The following is a 23,762-nucleotide window of genomic DNA, read 5'->3' as shown; positions in this document are numbered from 1 at the left end:
GACAACTGTCCAGAGAATAGCCCAGAGATCCAATGGATGTACACAGATTACATGCCTGAACCCCACTATACCTTAGACTACGTGGAAGAGAGCAACACAGCCGCACTGTCAAGCACGCTCACCTTCACCACCAAGCCCATGCACAATGGGAGACAGACAGTACTGCTGCCTGGCAGAGAACAAAGATGGACGAGCCAGCAGCACTGGGGTGGAAGGTAGCCTAGTGGTTAAAGTGTTGGGCCAGTAACCGAAAGGTTGCTAGATCAAATCCCCGAGCTGACAAGGTAAAAATCTAATAGTAATGTACCACACTATATTACACCACACTACACCATCCCAACTCTACATATCAGTCATACCTCTCTTCAGATGCAACTGACCTTCTGGAAGAGTCCATGTGCACAGTGGTGAGGGAAGTAGTCCAGTGTGTTTTCTTGGCTACGGGTAACCCTGAGCCCATCATTGAGTTCTACCTCCCCGACAAGAACATCAACGACACAGACGGCCTCTACAACTACTACATGCACACGGATGGCCACATGTCCACGGGCATGATAAAACTACGGGAGAAGGGTGAGCAACCTGGGCACTGCAGCGTCAGCAACATGTACGGGTCAGAGAGCTTATATCTGGAGTTACAGCAGGAGAGTGAGTACACAAGTTCAGGTTCATCGTTAAACACAGAAACAAACGCATACAATTAAAATGCAAAACATTGTATAGCCAAGCATGCATGAGAGATAGAACTGAAATCGGAAGTGTAGTACCTTTATATGATATCTAGGTTGACTGTATAAGTAAGAGCACCAACTGGCTACCCCATTGGCTTGATATGGCAATGGCATTATCTTGAATGTAAATACGTTATAGTACCTAGCTAAAAGGTATCTTCTGTTTCTACACTGTCTTCAATATGATGTGCATGTCCGATGTTAGAGAAGTACATGATGGCAGGGATCGTTGGCACCATCGTTGGAGTGGCTGTCATCGCCTTCATCATCGCAGCAGTGAGATATGTGGGCCATAACAGCAAGAAGTGAGTATCCACCCTTCACTAACTGTGACAGGGGTCAATGCGAGTTACTGGTAGTAATTTCCTGTTTGAATTGACGATAAGGAAACCCTTCAGCCAGCCATCCATTTTAAAACACCTCTGTGTATTCATTAGCGGAAATGATTGAACGATGGACAACGTGATAATCATAGTCATAAGTTATGCTAACGCCAGAGCGAGTTCAATTAATTTGCCATCCCTAGTCCCATTTCTGAAATTCTCTGAGATGGAGATCCAAAATGGCTGCCTGGTGGATTGGGTTAGCAAGCCAGTCTAACCATAGCCGAAAGTTTGCAGGTTCTTTTCCCTGCTTTGATACTGCTTTGTATCCTTAGCCTGCTATGCTAAAAATAACTTAACTAAGATGCTTCAGAATTATAGCAATATATCACAGTATTTATGCTGCAATAGTTTATTAAAGCATGCCTCAGGACTACTTGGCCTGTTGACTCCTTGCTGTTCCCAGTCCACCTGGCCGTGCTGCAGCTCCAGTTGCAACTGTTCTGCCTGCGGCTATGGAACCCTGACCTGTTCACCGGACGTGATACCTTGTCCCGGACCTGCTGTTTTCAACTCTGTCTCTCTACCGGACCTGCTGTCTCTAACTCTGAATGCTCGGCTATGAAAAGCCAACTGACATTTACTCCTGAGGTGCTGACCTGTTGCACCCTCTACAAACACTGTGATTATTACTATTATTTGACCCTGCTGGTCATCAATGAACGTTTGAACATCTTGGCATGTACTGTTATAATCTCAACCCGGCACAGCCAGAAGAGGACTGGCCACCCCTCAGAGCCTGGTTCCTCTCTAGGTTTCTCCTTAGGTATCCACCTTTCTAGGGAATTTTTCCTAGCCACCGTGCTTCTACATATGCATTGCTTGCTGTTTGGGGTTTTAGGCTGGGTTTCTGTATAGCACATTGTGACATCGGCTGGTGTAAAAAGGGATTTATAAATACATTTGATTGAAATTTCCGACAAAAGCTTTCCGACAAAAGCTTTTACAGAAAGTCGCTCCAAGACAATGTGCCAGCTCAACCACAACTAAACCCATGAAACAATAACCACAACCATGAACGTCGACCACAACCATCAACCATAAAATGTTAGATTATTAACTACGTTGGGAAACAGGCCCTTGTTTTAAAATGGATGCCCAGGCTTGGAGTGTCGCCCTGAGTTATTGGCCATGAGACCGAGTCTGATCTTGTAACTCCACCCCACGGAGAAAATGGCAACCCTGGGCAGGACCTGGTCTCTAAACTGGAGAACCCAGCGTTGTACTACAGCACAGTCAAGAAGGACAAACAATGTCTGAGGAAGAAAGTGGTGAGACATGTTGATGATGATAATGAACATGATAATAATAATTTACCCGTTGCTGATACTATACCCGTTGTTACGGATACAGGTAGTGTGTATCCTGTATTTGTATTTCTTTTCTCTCCTTCTCCCCTCACAGGTGACAATCATCACTCCCCAATCAGTCATCAATCAGTCCCCAAACAGAAGACACCTGCTCCTCTTCCCAGATCAATCTTTGTGTTCATTCTCTCTCTCTGTCTGTCTTTCTCTCATTCTCTCTCAACTACATGTCACTTTGTCCATCCCACCTGTGAGTATTGTTTATGTTAAAGTGTTGACTGTTTGTATGTTTGGTGAGAAAAGGGGGTACCAAGACAAGATGCCCATGGGCCTACATTACCCGTAGGAATACTTTGTCTAAGTACCCTAGTTAGAACTGGGCGGACCACCCACTGTATTTTTGGTTAGTTAGCTAGCTGTTGTTGAAGTAGGCTAGTCTAGTTTAGGGGTGTTTTGGATTATTGTTTCTTTGCTTGGGTCCAGCTCAGCCCCTTTTCTCACACCCCCATTACCGTGTGTTTAAAAATAAACCTGTAGTGTTTGACGGTAGATTTCAGTTGTCTGTGGTTTTTTGTTCTCACTGTTACTTGTCACTATTATAATTTGCATGATTTATGTTACGGGTCTCGTATCCGTCCCCCCCTAGACTGCAGGGCGAAAAGGGATTCGTAACACCCGTTCAATTCATGTACCTATTTTGATGTAGATTAAGGTATGTTCCGTGGAGATTAACCTATATAACCTCTTATGTTAGAGAAAATGTAAATTTCCTCAGCCAACTACTGGCCTAGCTTGAGAGTCCCAGTACCACTGGAGTAGCTGCCACCATAGCCTTTCCAGACCACTGTTTTCTGCTTCATCGCTTCTCTGCCTTCTTCTGTCTCTGTTTTCTCTTCCCTTACTCTTGCACAGCTTAAGACAGAGCTTCTGGGCTCAAAGTTTAACTCCATTCTAGAGGAGAGCAAGGTAAGGTTCCTAAACAACCCAGCCCCAATCCCAACAAGTCTCAGTGGTAGACAGCATCCCTCACACATCCCAGACAGCAACATTTTACGATGGCCCAAATTCGGCCCTAATCTACAATATAACGATGTACCATTTTGACCAGTTAACCATTTGGTGTTATGATCCTGAAGTGGATCTATAGCATGAAATGTCCAGAGCTTGCCTGGCAAGGTGGATGTGGCCCACATTCAGACCAAAAGTAGCCCAATAACTATGGGAAGTTGTTAGGGCCACACAACTCAAGCCAGAGATGGCCCATAAGCAAAGTGCCAACCCTCCCCCAGTTCGCATCTCCAACATTCGAACCAGATCTGGGCCATATGACACATTGTGGTGCAATAACTGAGCCACATATGTGTCACAAAACAACCAGATCTGGCCCACAGTCGTCTGCTGTCTTCCATGTGCTTTATTGCCTTTGATTTCCACGACTACTCTTGCACGGATGCCTCAATACTAACAGGATATGCTAAACCGCCTCAATCTCCTTGTTTTACGCCTCTGCTCACCAATAACTACTAACCCTCCTTTCTCCTCTCTCAATGTCTGTCATGTTATCCCTTTATACTCTGAATGTTCTGACGTGTCAATGGCATTGGTGGCCCTGTGCTGTTATAGCCTGTGATTCTGAATGGGCCTTCTCTCTTTCCATACCTTCAACAGGGAGAAGATGGGGATTATCAACCTGTGGGCTCTTTGGCAGACCTGGAGAGGCAAGAGCTGAACTACCCTGCCCTGGAGTTTCAGGGGGGTGCTCCAGGGATGGGGGGTCCTCAGGGAGGGGGGGATGACGGCAGGGAAGAATCGCGATTCATTTGGAATTGATCTCGGGGCAGTTGCTGACGTCATCCATATTTATTTAAACTGCATTGTTGGTTGGGGGCTCGTAAGTAAGCATTTCACTGCAAGGTCAACACATGTTGTATTCGGCACATGTGTCTAATACAATTTGATTTGATCACCCCCCGTCCCTGGCTCATCTCAAATGACGTCTCCGTTAGTCAACCCCCCGGCCTCCAGGGGGAGCCCCAGTCACATCTCGCCACCCAGGACTGCTGGTAGCTACTTTCAGGGTCGGAACACAGGCCATTGGACAATGTAAAAAGCTCTTATCAGCAGCTGTCAGTCTCCAGGCTCTTACTCTATTGTTCATAGTCAAACAATTCCATCACAACAGGTGCAATGGGTTTGTTACTGTATTGTACTGTATCATCTAGATTCAATGTTGCTATTTCCATCTCTACACCATTAATTGTTGGCACTGCTATCATGCTTGGGACACAGTAACACATTTTCTGGGGCTCCCCTTCTGCATGTCACCCTATATCATACTCATAGCTAGCCTGGTTAAACCAGATTGAACGCTGCGCTCACCACTATTTTCCTGTGTAACGCAGCGCATTCAGTTTGGATACCAGGCTAACTTGTATCTGCTCCTGTTCTAGATCTGTCCATTATAGTTCTTCTCCACTGTGTCCGCTGCCAGTCGAAGTGTCAGGGAAAGAGGTGTGTTTTGTACTTTTAAATACCTCTATTTCTGACCCTGGATCTGGAGGAAATGAGGGATCTCTTCTCTCTTCCTGATCCAGTGGTTGTCAACACTGACCAGTGTTCAACAAACGTCAGGCCTGATACCCATCCAATTGAAGCCAGTCATCTTCATCTCACATATTCTGTTCCCACATATAGTTCAATAGTGATGTGTACGGTGACTTAGTGGCTTTTGATGAGAAATGACTTTTTCTTAGATTTAATATAAAGAGAGAAGATGGATGCTCTCAGAGGTTTGTCGAGCCTCGAACACAAGGTTCTGTTTGTGCAAGAAGTGGCCTGATTTTTTTTTTTTGTTTTGTTTTTATGCATTATAAGCACTGATTGCATTGTGTTTTGCTCTTGAGGAAATATGCCGGGGTAACACAGAATGTTCTATTTATGCCGTTGCCAATGATTTAATTACTAGTATTTTTGGAAGATTTCTCTGTTTTGCTAAGGGGGAAGTGTTAACTTATCCTTAAATGGGAACCAATAGGTTAGAATCAATTTTTGGATCAATCTGGCATACATGACTCCACTGTAACACTCGCACAGCAGGCCAAAATGTATCTCGTTGAGACTGTGTGTATGTAAACAGTGCTGAAAGATCAGTGAACACTGATCACTGTGGCTGTTTCAAAAGATCACTTTTTACCTGAGACCGCTTCCCACATCGATGCCTAATCCTATAGGGTTGTATCAGATGAGGCATTTGAGTGGCACAACAATGAAGTTGTTATACCAGTTGGTTGTGCTATTTAAATATACTTTATCAACTCATGTAATGTAAGCTTACTAATGGCAACACTAGATAACAATGACTGTTAATACAATATTAATACGCTGCATATGGATGGGTAAAAGGATACCAGTATACATTATGTAAATAAATACCCTGCATGACTATTATGCTGTCAGCCATATGTGTAAATACACTAAGGTATGTACATGCTCACTATTACAACAATGGTTTACACAGGCAAGTCGGATACAGGTTCGGTAACACTTGTCACGTCCTGACCCATGTCATTTTCTATAGTAGAGTAGGTCAGGGAGTGACAGGGGGTGTTTTGGGGTTTTCTATGTTTTCTATTTCTATGTTTAAGTTCTAGTTTTTTATGTTGGGGTTGTTTGGGTTGATCTCCAATTGGAGGCAGCTGATCCTCGTTGCCTCTGATTGGAGATCATATTTAAGTAGGGGTTTTTCTTCCTGGGTTTTTGTGGGTAGTTTTCCGTTTTGTGAGTTCACCTGACGGAACTGTTGGCTGTCGTTTTGTTGCTTTCGTTTAAGTGTTTTCATTCAAGTTAATATGAGCACCCTACACGCTGCGCCTTGGTCCCGTTTAGACGACCCGCGTTAAAACACTTTAATTGACTTCTCTGTCATAAGGGTGACATAACGCTGTCATAACATAACACATCGTTAACGGTCAAGAAGACTGATGTCAAAATACCGACAACCCTTTACACTGTCATGACACAAATGATTATTAGTTGGCTAGCTGTATGCTAAGCCAATAAGCTGACTGAAGCAAAGATTTGTGCCATGACAGTGTTAAGCTTTTGTCAGCTGTCATGACTGTTAATAACATATTTTATGTAATTGTTCTGACATGGTTAAGTCACTAGACCTAATGGCAGAGCGTTCAAGATGTGTTACCCAACATTGAGACATGGCAATATGTACATCCGGTTAGTAACACTTACTGTCGTCAGTTCTCTTGCACGCCTCATGGGGGGTTTATTTCTTTCTGAACCTGGGAACAAAATGGAGAAGCGTTGTTCATGTCTTATCTAATTTGTTTGTCACATAGTGTGTTGTAAAGCAGATTTGTACTTTCTTTACTTTGTGGTATTCATTATTATTATTGTGATTTTTTTAAATATCTTTGACACAATAATTCTGATCAGAATTCTGCAATCCTTCTGCAAATTAGCACTGTTATTACTTAATGACAATAAGAGCTCTATGATGACGTTTGATCATTCTCTTTATTTTACAAGTCTGTCCCGCCTCAAGCAAAGCCATCTTTCTTTGGTTCCTAACAACAAATACATAAAGTATACAGAGAATGTGACCAGCTCAATTTATCTATATAGTGTGTTATCTGTACTCTCATACCCATAACAGGAAGGAAAATACACCCCAAAATCATTCTGTATCTCCATGTTTTACTTTATTGACACAGTATGTAACAGTTATTCCCCCCACACTAACCCTCATTGTTTGCAGTATCTACATCACACAAAGCTTCTTTTTTTTTAACCATTTCACTTGATAATATTTGCAACTGTGGTACATTGATTATCTACATAACATGTTGATTAACATAGATGAACATGAAGAAGATAGCAAAAACGTGTAGCTTCCTTATGTGCTTTTACTTAATATACTACATAATTCAGTTATAATTGTGTCACGGTTGACGTCGGTGAATGAGGACCAAAACGCAGCATGTACGTGAATGCTCATCTTGATTTTTAATTACTCTCGAAATGAACATACAAAATAACAAACACGAAAAACGAACGAACGACAATAACAGTCTGACTAGGCACACGGCTAAGCACAGAACAATCACCCACAAATAACACATACAAACACACCCTAATATATGGGACTCTCAATCAAAGGCAGATAGACAACACCTGCCTTCAACTGAGAGTCCCAACCCCAATCAACCAAACATAGAAACACACACACTAGACTAACCATAGAATTAACTAAACATAAACCAAAACCCGGAAATACTAAATCAAACACCCTTTACACAAACACACCACCCCGAACCACATAAAACAAATACCCCCTGCCACGCCCTGACCAACTACAAAACAATTAACCTTATATACTGGCCAGGATGTGACAAATTGAGTTTTTTTATGTGAATAAATCCTGAGACATTATTCAGAAAAAGAGTTTGAAAGCAAAATTAATTCTGGGGGAAAACAAAAAACGTATAGCAATAGAAATAAAATAGCAAAATCAAGCCTCTGAACCAAACGCTAACATAAAATAGAATTTAATCACAAGCAGAGGGTCATTGGGGATTCAGGGTGATGATGTCATTTTCAGGAGACACGTCTGCCTTGTCCAATGAGATGTAGGAACTATCTTCTACTTTAGCTCACTTCTTTTCACCCTTTTTGCTAACATTGTTATCTGACATGATTTTAGAGCCAATTTGTGCAGTACTGAAAGTAGTAGCATAAAGGAAGCAGCTACTGTACAGTATGTTGCAACCTGTTTTTTAAGATAAGATCACTTTATTGGTCAGTTGCACACAAGGTCCAAACGAAATGTGACTTCCTCTTTTAACCCCACCCCTCCGAAAGACACACATACATACATAAACATTTTGGAGAGGTGAGGGGGGACTGCCACACTGGGCGGTAGGTTGATGTTTATTGTCATGAATCTTGCCCTGGAGGCAGAACGGAGCGAATTTCGCTAGATTGGTCAGCTGCAAAGATGTATAGTCTTAATTTAAGGTTAGGTTAAGCATTAGGGTTAGCTGTGTGGTTAAGGTTAGTGTTAAGTCGGTTTAAAATTAAATTGGATGACTTTTGGGTATGTCAGCTAGTGACCACTCTGCAGAGCTGCCTCCAGAATGAGATTCTTGTCCAAAAACACTAACCTGCAACTGTTGTGGGGGGTTGCTCAAGGGCACCACCAGACTTTTCCCATCGGACCTGGAATTCGGACATGGCAAGCCTGTGGTTGCTGGTTCTCCTCTCTAACTGCTAGGCTACGGTCTCTGGTTGCAGCTTTCAGTTAGCCAAGCGGAGCAATTTTTTTCCCCCTTGATAATAATTTACCATGCACAGGCAGTCCTATCTTGCATAACTTATGACCACCAGAATAGAAAAAGCTTAACGATAACAATGACAAGCATTTCATGCCACCGGACCTTATGCCATATGTCCCCATGTATAAAACTGTGGGATTGTAATGTTGTTTTACCATTTCCAAGCACTGGTCAGATAGACAAGGAGGGACATATTAAGGCTGAGGGGCAGGCCAACGATTATCCAGGGAAAGACTGCAACATCCCTCTTCTCTGACTCTGGGATATCTATGAGAAGTGATACAGATTCATTGGTATGATAACACTTTGTTTAATTTACCCAACACTCTTCAACTTTAGCTCTACTCTTTCCCCCACTAGCTAGGTTTCCATCCAATTGGCGACAGATTTTCATGGGGAATAAAATGTGCGCGTTTCCACCAAACTGACTTGCTGCAGATATAATCAGTGTGTGATGACGTAGTGCACACAAAATGTACTTTTTCACTTCAGTTGTCATGTACCAAATAACTCTAGCAATAGTTTTGTCACAAAAACTGTTGCGTTAAATAGCAAATGTGCCTACTCTGATCTTGGCACGTGCGCTCTAGCCAACAGCTTGCAGATACAGTGCGGGTAGGCTGTGCTGGTAGGGTAGGCTGTGCTGGTAGGGTAGGATGTGCTGGTAGGGTAGGCTGTGCTGGTAGGGTAGGCTGTGCTGGTAGACTAGTCTACATGATGACATTATTATGGATAAGAGCGAGAATATTTGTATTTGTCAAACGGCAGTCAAGCATCGATCATTTCACCAGAATAGGACCCTTGATATTTATTTCAAAGAAGCATCAAGATAACCGTGCACTTTCACTACCCTGTGAAGTTCAGAATTTATTTAATTTGTAGCCTAATAAACTGCACGGTTTCCAGAGTTGTAGTGGAGGATCACACACCATATCATTGCTTGACTCCAAGTTTATACTTCGATATGATGGTGGTTATTTGAACATAAAAGGCGTTTCCAATTAATTTTACCGACACAAAAATATCCCACCATGTCGAACGAGCAAATGATCTGTTTGCATTTAGAAAATTGTATCGGAACTTCCTGTTTCCATCACAGATGTCATGTTCTTCTTTTTATACAGTATGACTTTACCAGCATAAACATTGTGGATGGAAATGTGGTAACTGACATACACTGCATGACCAAAACTAAGTGGACACCTGCTCGTCGAAAATCTAATACCAAAATCATGGGCATTAATAATGAGTTGGTCCCCCATTTGCTGCTATAACAGCCTCCACTCTTCTGGGAAGGCTTTCCACTAGATGTAAGAACATTGCTGCAGGAACTTGCTTCTATTCAGCCACAAGAAAATTAGTGAGGTCGGGCACTGATGTGGGGCGATTAGGCCTGGCTCTCAGTCGACTGTCCAATTCATCCCAAAGGTGTTCAATGGGGTTGAGGTCAGGGCTCTGTGCAGGCTAGTCAAGTTCTTCCACACCAATCTCCACAAATCATTTCTGTATGGACCTCGCTTTGTGCACAGGGGCATTGACATGCTGAAACAGGATAGGGCCTTCCCCAAACTGTTGCCACAAAGATGGATGGACAGAATCGTCTAGAATGTCATTGGATGCTGTAGCGTTAAGATTTCCCTTCACTGGAACTAAGGGGCCTAGCCTGAACCATTAAACAATGTGCTTTATAAAGAGGTGATCATGAAACTATAGTTTAGTAAACTGTGCATGAACTGAGTATAGACAACATATAATAAGTAGTTTCCTCTTAATAAATTAGATCACACTTCCAGATTAATGGTGAATTTTGCACTTGACACAACCTTTGCTCTATGAAAATGTCATCCTCATTGTCTGTGTGATTTGAGATGAATTTGAGCAGAAATTAATTGGTGATTCTTCTTCACTCAAATTGTAAAATGGAACACTAGTCCCATAGGTACACAGGATGTCACATTGAAGTGCTTACGTGTCAGGCTCCCTTGAGCTTGGTGTAGTATGGGGAACTCCATCTCGGTCTGGCCAACTACATTTCTGCTGACACACTCCACGCTGCTGTTCTTGTATTCTGAGGCAGACATGGTGTTCACGGTTTGGGCAGTACTGGAGATGATGACACTGTAGCTAATATTGACCCATAACATTGGCCAAGCAATCACATGGTAAGGGAACCCCCTGACTGACACAGACACAGGTCAGGACCTCTGCTTGGACCACACACACAGAGCCATTCAGGAACTTGGGACGGTCTAGGGAAGACAAATAAATACTTTTTACACTCAACATCATGAGATATGGCTTTTTTTTTACCTGAGACTCTTGAAGAATAAGTAGTGTACTGTATTTTGATAATGAGGGAATGCTCTGAAAAGTGAATGTACATTTTACTGTTAAAGTCACTGTTTTCTCCACTGTAACGTTAGCCTTCCTGTAGAAGCACATACATGTGAGGTTGATGTTGTGATGTTCAGATTTAGGAGTGAAAGACAATGTAGCCACACTGAATCCATTCTCTGCTGTTGATGGCTCCATTATCCTCGAATTCATGCCTAGGCTCTCTGTCCCTCTCCACTCCATGCCAACAAAATCATATTCTTATCTTTGCGGGCAGAGCTCATTTAGTTTGACTGCATATACTTTGCAGGTCAGTGTGGCCCACCCTCTCTCTGTGAGAGGGGGTATCTCCACAGTAGGCTTATTCTGGGTTAGAATTAAATAGAATTTGTTTGATCACATTGACAATTCATTTTTCAAGCATTTTCATGCAGATTATGTTGTGACGTGACAAACATGATTATCATGGTTTGGTGGTTCTGAAACAGTGACAAAATATGTTGCAATTCAACATTATTAGAATTCAGAAGGTGTAGGCTACATTTATTCTCACTTGGACACATATGGTAACATTGTCATCAAGAAAAGACCTGTTCAAAAATACTGTAATACTCATTATAATCTGCAGCGTGATTTAAAGTATTTGACATAGTTAGTTGAAGTCTGAAGTTTACATACACTTAGGTTGGAGTCATTAAAACTCGTTTTTCAACCACTCCACAGATTTCTTGTTAACAAACTATAGTTTTGGCAAGTCGGTAAGGACATCTACTTTGTACATGACACAAGTCATTTTTCTAACAATTGTTTACAGACAAATTATTTCACTTATAATTCACTGTATCACAATTCCAGTGGGTCAGAAGTTTACATACACTAAGTTGACTGTGCCTTAAAACAGCTTGGAAAATTCCAGAAAATGATGTCCTGGCTTTAGAAGCTACTGATAGGCTAATTGACATCACTTGAGTCAATTGGAGTTATACCTGTGGATGTATTTCAAGCCCTACCTTCAAACTCAGTGCTTCTTTGCTTGACATCATGGGAAAATCAAAAGAAATCAGCCAAGTCCTCAGAAAAAACATTGTAGACCTCAACAAGTCTGGTTCATCCTTGGAAGCAATTTCCAAACACCTGAAGGTACCACGTTCATCTGTACAAACAATAGTACGCAAGTATAAACACCATGAGACCACGCAGCCGTCATACCGCTCAGGAAGGAGATGCGTTCTGTCTCCTAGAGATGAACGTACTTTGGTGCGAAAAGTGCAAATCAATCCCACAACAACAGCAGAGGACCTTGTGTAGATGCTGGAGGAAACAGGTACAAAAGTATCTATATCCACAGTAAAACGAGTCCTATATCAACATAACCTGAAAGGCCGCTCAGCAAGGAAGAATCCACTGCTCCAAAACCGCCATAAAAAAGATTGTACTTTTTGAAGAAATGCCCTCTGGTCTGATGAAACAAAAATAGAACTGTTTGGCCATAATGACCATCGTTATGTTTGGAGGAAAAAGGGGGAGGCTTGCAAGCCAAAGAACACCATCCCAACCGTGAAGCACGGGGGTGGCAGCATCATGTTGTGGGGGTGCTTTGCTGCAGGAGGGACTGGTGCACTTCACAAAATAGATGGCATCATGAGGCAGGAAAATTATGTGGATATATTGAAGCAACATCTCAAGACATCAGTCAGGAAGTTAAAGCTTGTTCGCAAATGGATCTTCCAAATGGACAATGACCTCAAACATACTTCCAAGGTTGTGGCAAAATGGCTTAAGGACAACAAAGTCAAGGTATTGGAGTGGCCATCACAAAGCCCTGACCTCAATCCTATAGAAAATGTGTGGGCAGAACTGAAAAAGCGTATGCAAGCAAGGAGGCCTACAAACCTGACTCAGTTACACCAGCTCTGTCAGGAGGAATGGGCCAAAAGTCACCCAACTTATTGTGGGAAGCTTGCGGAAGCCTACCCGAAACGTTTAACCCAAGTTAAACAATTTTAAGGCAATGCTACCAAATACTAATTGAGTGGATGTAAACTTCTGACCCACTGGGAATGTGATGAAAGAAATAAAAGCTGAAATACATTTTTGTTTAGGTACCAACTGTGTGAGTATCTGTAGTTTTGTGCGTACTGATGAGGGACTTTGGAAGGCATTTGCAGGAGTAGCCAGCAGGTTGTGGCTCATGCCACCAACAATTCAGCCAAAAGGAAGGCATATCCAGAAACTATTATAATAATGGGTATTGTAAAAATAGCTCACTATACTGTCCCTGCTGCAGCACAAGGCCTACTCTTTCGACCTGAAACTAACACCACTTTTCAGCAGCAACACATATATTAGAGGGAAGATGGGGTAGATTTTAAATGTAAGTACTGATGTAGGATATTAATTCCATCATCACCCTGTTATAGAACTTGCAATGCAGGAAATGTAGAACTTGTAGTATATTTGAGGTTTAAAAAGGCTTCTGAAATTTTCGATTTCCACTTTCAAATTTGCCTTATGAAAAATGTATCAAACCCTACAAAAATATCAATTAATTACAATTCACTCAATAATTCACATTTGCTGTTGCTGCAGGATTATTTTCCTGCTGTAGAATCTCTGCATGTACAGTAGTTGTCAATATGTTGATTTATGATTAAATGCACATTTTCTTTACAACTACACAAAATGACACTGAAATGCATTTGACAAAATTGCAACACTACCGATTCTTTATCAGGAATTGTTGCTAGCAATTTCTTCCTCTTCCGGCTGTGATCAGTTGTGTAATTATCATGACTTCTCTTGATCAAGTCAGTAATGTAACAGTGAAAGAGTAATCATCACTCTTCAAAAGTGGGTCTGATATGTATGTTTGAACCTTTATTTAACTAGGCAAGTCAATTAAGAACAAGTTCTTATTTACAATGACGGCCGAACGACGCTGGGACAATTGTGCGCCACCCGATTGGACTCCCAATCACAGCCGGTTGTGATACAGCCTGGAATCGAACCAGGGTCTGTAGTGACACCTCTAGCACTGAGATGCAGTGCTTTTAACCGCTGCGCCACTCAGGAGTGAAATATGTTACTTGTTTTGAATAAGGTACAAATGAATCATTAAACACATTGAATACAGTCCAGTAAGCTCTGACATTGATAATAGGTGCATTCTGTCAAGACTCAGGAGAAGACCCAGATGCAGACAGTTTCGAAGTAACAAAAGTTTATTATAAAAACAGGGGGGCAGGCAAACGACATGTCAAGGACAGGCAGAGGTCAGTAGTCCAGAGCAGAGTCTGAAAGGTACAGAATGGCAGGCATGCTCCGGGCAGGCAGAGGTCAGTATTCCAGGGTGGTATGATAAGGTACAGAACGGCAGGCATGCTCCGGGCAGGCAGAGGTCAGTATTCCAGGGTGGTATGATAAGGTACAGAACGACAGGCAGGCTTGGGGTCAGAGCAGGCAGAATGGTCAAAAACCGGGAAAGCTAGAAAACAGGAACTAGAGCCAGACAGGAGCACGGTGAAAAACGCTTGTAGGCTTGACGAACCAAAACGAACTGGCAACAGACAAACAGAGAACACAGGTATAAGTACACTGGGGATAATGGGCAACACCTGGAGGGGGGTGGAGACAAGCACAAAGACAGGTGAAATAGATCAGGGTGTGACACATTCAGGGCCATAACTACATATGAGGAGACCTAGGTCCGGACATTTGGGAGGATTTGACAGTATAGCGCCACTTGCATCTTGACTGCAACATAGGGACCAGAGAAATTAATGTTCATCACGCACCACTTTAGATAATTAGATGCTCCCAATAAAAATAAGTATCTGCAAAAACAAATCAATAATTTTTTCCTCATTGGACCTGCGTTTACAATGTATCCAATTTCATTTTGTGTGGTTGTTGGTTTAGCTTTCTGTAACTTGGTAGCAAGTACGGTCTGCATGTGTAGGCGCATATTGCGTCATGATTGCAGTGTCCCAATATATTTTCCAACTGTCCCGATATCTTTTCCAACTGTCCCGTTATATGGTTTTAATGTCCATTCTAGAACGTCCTTCTACCCAATAAGAAATTAATATTCAACAATGCTGTGGTATAATATTCTATATCTGACTGGGATCTAATTGCGCCTGCCTCTTTGAGAATGAGTGGAATCAGCAACAGTGGTTTGTTCTATATGTTTGCTTACATTCCCCGGATTTGCCTCCCAGGTTTGCATTTTTAGCAGCACATTCACCACTCTCTCAAATGGCTAAATCCGCCCTCTTGCAGCATAGGCTGAGGGCCTGAGATGTGAAACGAACAACCCCAGCTCAGCGTCGGCTCAAGTAGGCAACTGGAGAAGCTGCTGACAGTGTGTTTGGGAGATGATGGAAAAAAGGCCATTTTAAAACCATCCCGCGACTCCTGCCTTGTCTACAGACATCCCCCTGTCATGGAAATTCAACACCATGTCGTAGAAATTATCACCAGGGACACCTGAAGTCAATATTAAACAAATCATCCTTTATTATCAGCGCGATGGAGAGGTTCCAATCAACTCAATGCACCAAGTACACATGTCGATCAGGAGCTACTCCTGGGCAGTCCCGTTTGTTCTCTTATATACTACAGACAAGTCATAACTGCATGATTTAGCTTATTCATCATTCATAATTAATTCATCATTAACAAAGTTAACCATTTTCACTGTAGTGTCCAAAACGTCTTTCAAGCTGTCAGCAACTGCTTGCACGCGTGTTACCACTCCACTATGTCTCCCTGTCATGGCTTTTGTGCCATCAGTGCAGAAACCAATACATCTCGACTACCAAAGTCCATTTGATGTCACAAAGCTGTCCAGTACTTTAAATAAATATCCTCTCCTGTTTTCCTGGTTTCCAGTGGTTTGCAGAAGAGGATGTCTTCCTTAATTGACCCCCCATAAACGTAACGGACATATAACAGGAGCTGTGCCAGGCCCGACACGTCTGTTGACTCATCCAGCTGTAACGCATAGAATTCACTGGCTTGTATGCGAAGCAGTAATTGTTTCAAAACATCTCCAGCCCTGTCACTGATGCGTTGTTTGATGAAGTGATTGTCTGTATAGTTTTTTGGGCCTTTTCCCCAGCATTGTCCCAGCCATATCTGCAGCAGCAGGAAGCATTAAGTCCTCCACAATAGTATGGGGCTTGCCTGTCCTAGCCACTCGGTAGCTCACCATATAAGACTCTTCTAGCCCCTTCTTATTAATGCTATCTGTTGCTTTTATACATGTCTTACTATGAAAGTTGTCTTAATTCTCGCTCAAAAAACTCCCGTGGCATATTTTTCAAATTGGCATGTTATGTTTCTAAATGTCTGCGCAAGAGTGAAGGTTTCATCGAGTTGTGAGATTTTTGTACTTTTGCACATATAACACACCGTGGCTGAGGAAAGGCACTACTCCCAATATAAGTGAACCCCAAATCAATGTAGTTCTCATCATATTTGCACCTCTCTGATGGTCCAACATCCCTGTCTGTTGTTCGGTGCTTTCCCGGGTAAGGGGGCAGTAGCTCTTCGGCTGCATCAGATTCACAACTGTCAGTGTCCATGATATCTGGGATAACAACAAATGTAGAATTACTGATGCTAGCACTTCATGTGCTCGTGGAAGCAGAACAACTTGTGTTGTCGACAGGTGCAGGTGTAGTATTGCTGGTAGTAGCAGTACTACCAGTAGAGCTGGTATGTGTCTCTATGGACGCGGGCCTTACTTTTTTTTAACCATTTATCAATTTTAGAGCAAACGGAATGAGCAGCAGCTACGTTTGGCTACATTCCGACCATTAATGGAATTCCCACAAGAGTAACGGTTAATGTGATTGGATGTAAATTATTTGACTAGGCTACCTGTATTTGACATTGCGTTGTTATTTCGCTGGACACTAGATGGTTTAATTTTACTTTTGCCAGTGAAACGAGGCTACTCAGGCAAGAAAAAAACCTCACCCAAATGTATAGCCCCGTTGGAAAATATAAATGGACTGTTTGAAAATGTGAAGAAATTATAATTATTATTATTATATATATTTTTTTAAATGTGAATCACATTTTTATTTGGCGTACCCCCGACGACATTGCGCGTACCCCTGGGGTACGAGGCTTCTTCTCTCCAAGATCAGACCTTGAAACTGAGACATCGTTCTCAAAACAAATGCCTTGGAGTACTGCAAAATTGCAGATAATACTGGATTTCTCCCAGGCGTTCAATCAGTCATTTGCATGAACACAGAAATTGGTTATTAGAAAACATAAAAATGTTCATCACACCCCATACAAACAAAAAACGACTCTCTGAGAACTGGTAAATAGTCGCTTATAGGCCTACAATCAGTCAGGTGGCTAGCTGCCGGCAGGGACTTCTATTGCAATAATGCTGAAGGGCTCTCTTGCTTGAATTGCTTGGCCAGCTAGAAGGATTAAGTAAGAAGCTAACAGTAAATTCTCATAATAACGTTGCTTTACAGAGAGTAGGCTACTGAGACAGACAGTGATGTGGTGCTCAGTGGTGAGGTTGTGGCAGGCTGCAATGCATGCAGGAGGAAGCAGAGGAGACCGAGAGAGAGAGAAGAAGCAACCAGAGACAAATGTTAGTGAAATGCCTTGTGGTATTCCCTGAGAAAATCTGTACTAATCTCATCATATTTCAATATTAACATCTCCACATGGCCTATCATCCCTATAGGCCAAGGCCTACATTAAAATGCAATCAAAATGCTAACCATGCAGTTCTAAAATGTCATACCTTTTTGTTTATCAGTGGGAAAACAAAAGGTTAAATTTATAGGGTTAGGGTTCCCACACGGCCATATTTCCATGTTACAGCGCTTGTTTACAGAAATCAGACGGAAGACAGAGTGGACTATCTGTGCTAATTATCTATGTGTCTCCGAATACCTGTGTGTACGTGTTGTCACTGAAAAATACTATCGACTGCAATTGTGTAAAAACCTGTTAAAACCAGTGTGTATTTTGCATTTGTGAAATTATTTAGATGTGATATGAAAGTAAAGGGATCTTATCTCGATTGCCCAATGGAGTTTATAGTTAACCCATTATCCACCTTATTTTTACCACTACATCACTGATATTATTACAGAATCATAATTCATATTCTAATATTTCGTGTGAATGTGATAATATGATCATCTCTATCCGCCATTGATATCTGCTTGTGCGGAGCTGGATTAGTAATGCCTAGGCATACAAACGTGAACACTATCATTTGAGAAAAGTGATACACTATATATACAAAAGTATGTGGACACCAATTCAAATTAGTGGCTATTTCAGCCACACCCATTGCTGAAAGGTGTATAAAATCGAGGACAAATCCATGCAATCTCCATAGACAAACACTGCCAGTAGAATGGCCCATACTGAAGAGCTCAGTGACTTTCATCGTGTTACCATCATAGGATGACACCTTTCCAACAAGTCAGTTTGTCAAATTTCTGCCCTGTTAGAGCTGCCCCGGTCAAATGTAAGTGCTGTTATTGTGAAGCGGAAACTTCTAGGAGCAACAATGGCTCAGCACTGAAGTGGTTGACCACACAAGCTCACAGACGAAGTAGTACAGTAGGCCACACAAGCTCAGAGAAGGGACCGCAGAGTGCTGAAGCGCGTAGCTTGTAAAAACCGTCTGTCCTCGGTTCCAACACTCACTACCGAGTTCCAAACGGCCTCTGGAAGCAACGTCAGCACAAGAACTGTTCGTCATGAGCTTCATGAAATGTGTTTCCATAGTCGAGCAGCTGCACACAATTCTAAGATCCCCATGCGCAACGCTGGAGTGGTGCAAAGCTTGCCGCCATTGGACTCTGAAGCAGTGGAAACTCGTTCTCTGAACTGATAAATCACCCTTCACCAGCTGGCAGTCCTATGGACAAATCTGTGTTTGGCTGATGCCAGGAGAACGCTACCTGCCCGAATGCATAGTGCCAACTATAAAGTTTGGTTGAGGAGGAATAATGGACTGTGGCTGTATTTCATGGTTTGGGCTATATTAATGCTACAACATACAATGACATTCTAGACGATTTTGTGCTTCCAAATCTGTGGCAACAGTTTGGAGAAGGCCCTTTCCTGTTTCAGCATGAAACTCACTATCCCCGGACTGTGTGCCCCCGTACACAAAGCGAGGTCCATACAGAAATGGTTTGTCGAGATCGGTGTGGAAGAACTTGTCTGGCCTGCACAGAACACTGACCTCAACCCCATCTAACACGTTTGTGTTTAAGTGCAGCAGTCTAGAATCTACCTGTTTGTGTCATGTGACAAGAAGCAGTTTCAGAAGTGAAGCAATGTGTAAGATGTGCAAGTGTGACAGAGTAGTTACAATCCTTCAGCATCCTTCTTTATAAACTCTGTATGATGCAATGTCTGTAAGAACATTTGTTTATTTACACAAGATAAATGTTTATCACATATCATTTTCATGTTTCTGTAAAAGATGAATAATTGAGTAAGCTGTTAGCTACAGTTAGCTACTGCATTAGCTTCAATGCTATTTCTCCCTAGGGACACCTAGCTGAGAAATATCAAGCATACATTTGCATTATAGTAACTTTATTTTATATTTGGCTCTTGATTGAGTATTCTTGTTCCGTATATCATACATTTAGTGCCGTTATTGTGGAAGACATTCTGTGCTCTTTTGTTGCCGATCTTACTTTGCTACCTGACGGTTTTTTACTTTTTCATTACCGTATATTTTTACTTTTTCCCTCACTCAACTTTTTTCATTCAACTTTTTCACCCCGGAGGTTTTATCTGGACATGGTTCGTCAGGACTTCAAACAGCCGAAGCTAAGTAACATTAACATGATGCCTTCTAATTGCAGTCGTTGTACTAATAATATACAGGAGAACGATCGCCTTACGGCAAGGATAGCTGTGCTGCAAGCCCAGCTTCAGAAGCAATCGTTAGGCAAGGGTAATTTCAGTGTAGGAAAGGATGAAACAGCGTCTGTGCCACCAGTAAGTACAGATAGTAACGTTAGTATAAACCCCCTCGCACGGTCCCCGCAGCCGGACAACTTTCTCATGGCTTCTGGAGGGAAACGCTGTAGGAATGCTCAACCGGTGTCGCTTATTCAGCCGACAGAAACTTTCAACCGGTACTCCCCATTAAGCGAGTCGGAGTCGGAGGCCGAGACTTCTCTGGTCTCTACTCCTCCCGTTGTGGGGTCTGAGACGCCGACGGCTCCCACCATTAGCTCTGACAAATTGAAAACCCTAGTCATTGGCGACTCCATTCCCCGCAGTATTAGACTTAAAACTAATCATCCAGCGATCATACACTGTTTACCAGGGGGCAGGGCTACCGACGTTAAGGCTAATCTAAAGACGGTGCTGGCTAAAGCTAAAACTGGCGAGTGTAGAGAGTATAGAGATATTGTTATCCACGTCGGCACCAACGATGTTAGGATGAAACAGTCAGAGGTCACCAAGCGCAACATAGCTTCAGCGTGTAAATCAGCTAGAAAGATGTGTCGGCATCGATTAATTGTCTCTGGCCCCCTCCCAGTTAGGGGGAGTGATGAGCTCTACAGCAGAGTCTCACAACTCAATCGCTGGTTGAAAACTGTTTTCTGCCCCTCCCACAAGATAGAATTTGTAGATAATTGGCCCTCTTTCTGGGACTCACCCACAAACAGGACCAAGCCTGGCCTGTTGAGGAGTGACGGACTCCATCCTAGCTGGAGGGGTGCTCTCATCTTATCTACGAACATAGACAGGGCTCTAACTCCTCTAGCTCCACAATGAAATAGGGTGCAGGCCAGGCAGCAGGCTGTTAGCCAGCCTGCCAGCTTAGTGGAGTCTGCCACTAGCACAGTCAGCGTAGTCAGCTCAGCTTTCCCCATTGAGACCGTGTCTGTGCCTCGATCTAGGTTGGGCAAAATAAAAAATGGCGGTGTTCGCTTTAACAATCTCACTAGTATAAAGACCTCCTCCATTCCTGCCATTATTGAAAGAGATTGTGATACCTCACATCTCAAAATTGGGTTAATTAATGTTAGATCCCTCACTTCCAAGGCAGTTATAGTCAATGAACTAATCACTGATCATAATCTTGATGTGATTGGCCTGACTGAAACATGGCTTAAGCCTGATGAATTTACTGTGTTAAATGAGGCCTCACCCCCTGGTTACACTAGTGACCATACCCCCCGTGCATCCGGCAAAGGCGGAGGTGTTGCTAACATTTACGATAGCAAATTTCAATTTACAAAAAAAAAAAATATGACGTTTTCGTCTTTTGAGCTTCTAGTCATGAAATCTATGCAGCCTACTCACTCACTTTTTATAGCTACTGTTTACAGGCCTCCTGGGCCATATGCAGTGTTCCTCACTGAGTTCCCTGAATTCCTATCGGATCTTGTAGTCATAGCAGATAATATTGAAATTCTTGGTGACTTTAACATTCACATGGAAAAGTCCACAGACCCACTCCAAAAGGCTTTCGGAGCCATCATCGACTCAGTGGGTTTTGTCCAACATGTCTCTGGACCTACTCACTACCACAGTCATACTCTGGACCTAGTTTTGTCCCATGGAATAAATGTTGTGGATCTTAATGTTTTTCCTCAGAATCCTGGACTATCGGACCACCATTTTATTACGTTTGCAATCGCAACAAATAATCTGCTCAGACCCCAACCAAGGAGCATTAAAAGTCGTGCTATAAATTCTCAGACAACCCAAAGATTCCTTGATGCCCTTCCAGACTGCCTCTGCCTACCCAAGGACGTCAGAGGACAAAAATCAGTTAACCACCTAACCAAGGAACTCAATTTAACCTTGCGCAATACCCTAGATGCAGTTGCACCCCTAAAAACTAAAAACATCTGTCATAAGAAACTAGCTCCCTGGTATACAGAAAACACACGAGCTCTGAAGCAAGCTTCCAGAAAATTGGAATGGAAATGGCGCCACACCAAACTGGAAGTCTTCCGACTAGCTTGGAAAGACAGTACCGTGCAGTATCGAAGAGCCCTCACTGCTGCTCGATCATCCTATTTTTCCAACTTAATTGAGGAAAATAAGAACAATCCGAAATTTCTTTTTGATACTGTCGCAAAGCTAACTAAAAAGCAGCCTTCGCAAATGGAGGATGGCTTTCACTTCAGCAGTAATACATTTATGAACTTCTTTGAGGAAAAGATCATGATCATTAGAAAGCAAATTACAGACTCCTCTTTAAATCTGGGTATTCCTCCAAAGCTCCATTGTCCTGAGTCTACACAACTCTGCCAGGACCTAGGATCAAGGAAGATACTAAAGTGTTTTAGTACTATATCTCTTGACACAATGATGAAAATAATCATGGCCTCCAAACCCTCAAGCTGCATACTGGACCCTATTCCAACTAAACTACTGAAAGAGCTGCTTTCTGTGCTTGGCCCTCCTATGTTGAACATAATAAACGGCTCTCTATCCACCGGATGTGTACCAAACTCACTAAAAGTGGCAGTAATAAAGCCTCTCGTGAAAAAGCCACATCTTGACCCAGAAATTATAAAAAACTATTGGCCTATATCGAATCTTCCATTCCTCTCAAAATTTTTAGAAAAAGCTGTTGCGCAGCAACTCACTGCCTTCCTGAAGACAAACAATGTACACAAAACGCTTCAGTCTGGTTTTAGACCCCATCATAGCACTGAGACTGCACTTGTGAAGGTGGTAAATGACCTTTTAATGACGTCAGACCGAGGTTCTGCGTCTGTCCTCGTGCTCCTAGATCTTAGTGCTGCTTTTGATACCATCGATCACCACATTCTTTTGGAGAGATTGGAAACCCAAATTGGTCTACATGGACAAGTTCTGGCCTGGTTTAGATCTTATCTGTCGGAAAGATATCAGTTTGTCTCTGTGAATGGTTTGTCCTCTGACAAATCAATTGTAAATTTCGGTGTTCCTCAAGGTTCCGTTTTAGGACCACTATTGTTTTCACAATATATTTTACCTCTTGGGGATGTCATTCGAAAACATAATGTTAAATTTCACTGCTATGCGGACGACACACAGCTGTACATTTCAATGAAACATGGTGAAGCCCCAAAATTGCCCTCGCTAGAAGCCTGTGTTTCAGACATAAAGAAGTGGATGGCTGCAAACTTTCTACTTTTAAACTCGGACAAAACAGAGATGCTTGTTCTAGGTCCCAAGAAACAAAGAGATCTTCTGTTGAATCTGACAATTAATCTGGATGGTTGTACAGTCGTCTCAAATAAAACTGTGAAGGACCTCGGCGTTACTCTGGACCCTGATCTCTCTTTTGAAGAACATATCAAGACTGTTTCAAGGACAGCTTTTTTCCATCTACGTAACATTGCAAAAATCAGAAACTTTCTGTCCAAAAATGACGCAGAAAAATTAATCCATGCTTATGTTACTTCTAGGCTGGACTACTGCAATGCTCTACTTTCCGGCTACCCGGATAAAGCACTAAACAAACTTCAGTTAGTGCTAAATACGGCTGCTAGAATCCTGACTAGAACCAAAAAATTTGCTCATATTACTCCAGTGCTAGCCCTACACTGGCTTCCTGTTAAGGCAAGGGCTGATTTCAAGGTTTTACTGCTAACCTACAAAGCATTACATTGGCTTGCTCCTACCTAT

At 42.4% G+C, this 23,762-nt stretch overlaps 1 protein-coding gene across 1 annotated transcript in view; it reads left to right on the top strand.

The window, feature by feature from the left end:
* Positions 1-23,762, top strand: part of LOC123743122 (sialic acid-binding Ig-like lectin 5) — a 42,827-nt gene that overhangs the window by 17,819 nt on the left and 1,246 nt on the right. The gene's annotated exons all lie outside the window — the stretch shown is intronic.

Source organism: Salmo salar, chromosome 05 (genome assembly GCF_965601325.2).
Source record: "Salmo salar chromosome 05, fSalSal1, whole genome shotgun sequence".
NCBI lineage: Eukaryota > Metazoa > Chordata > Actinopteri > Salmoniformes > Salmonidae > Salmo > Salmo salar.
The sequence above is the reverse complement of the archived record's forward strand: the minus strand, read 5'-3'. Positions and strand labels throughout refer to the sequence as shown.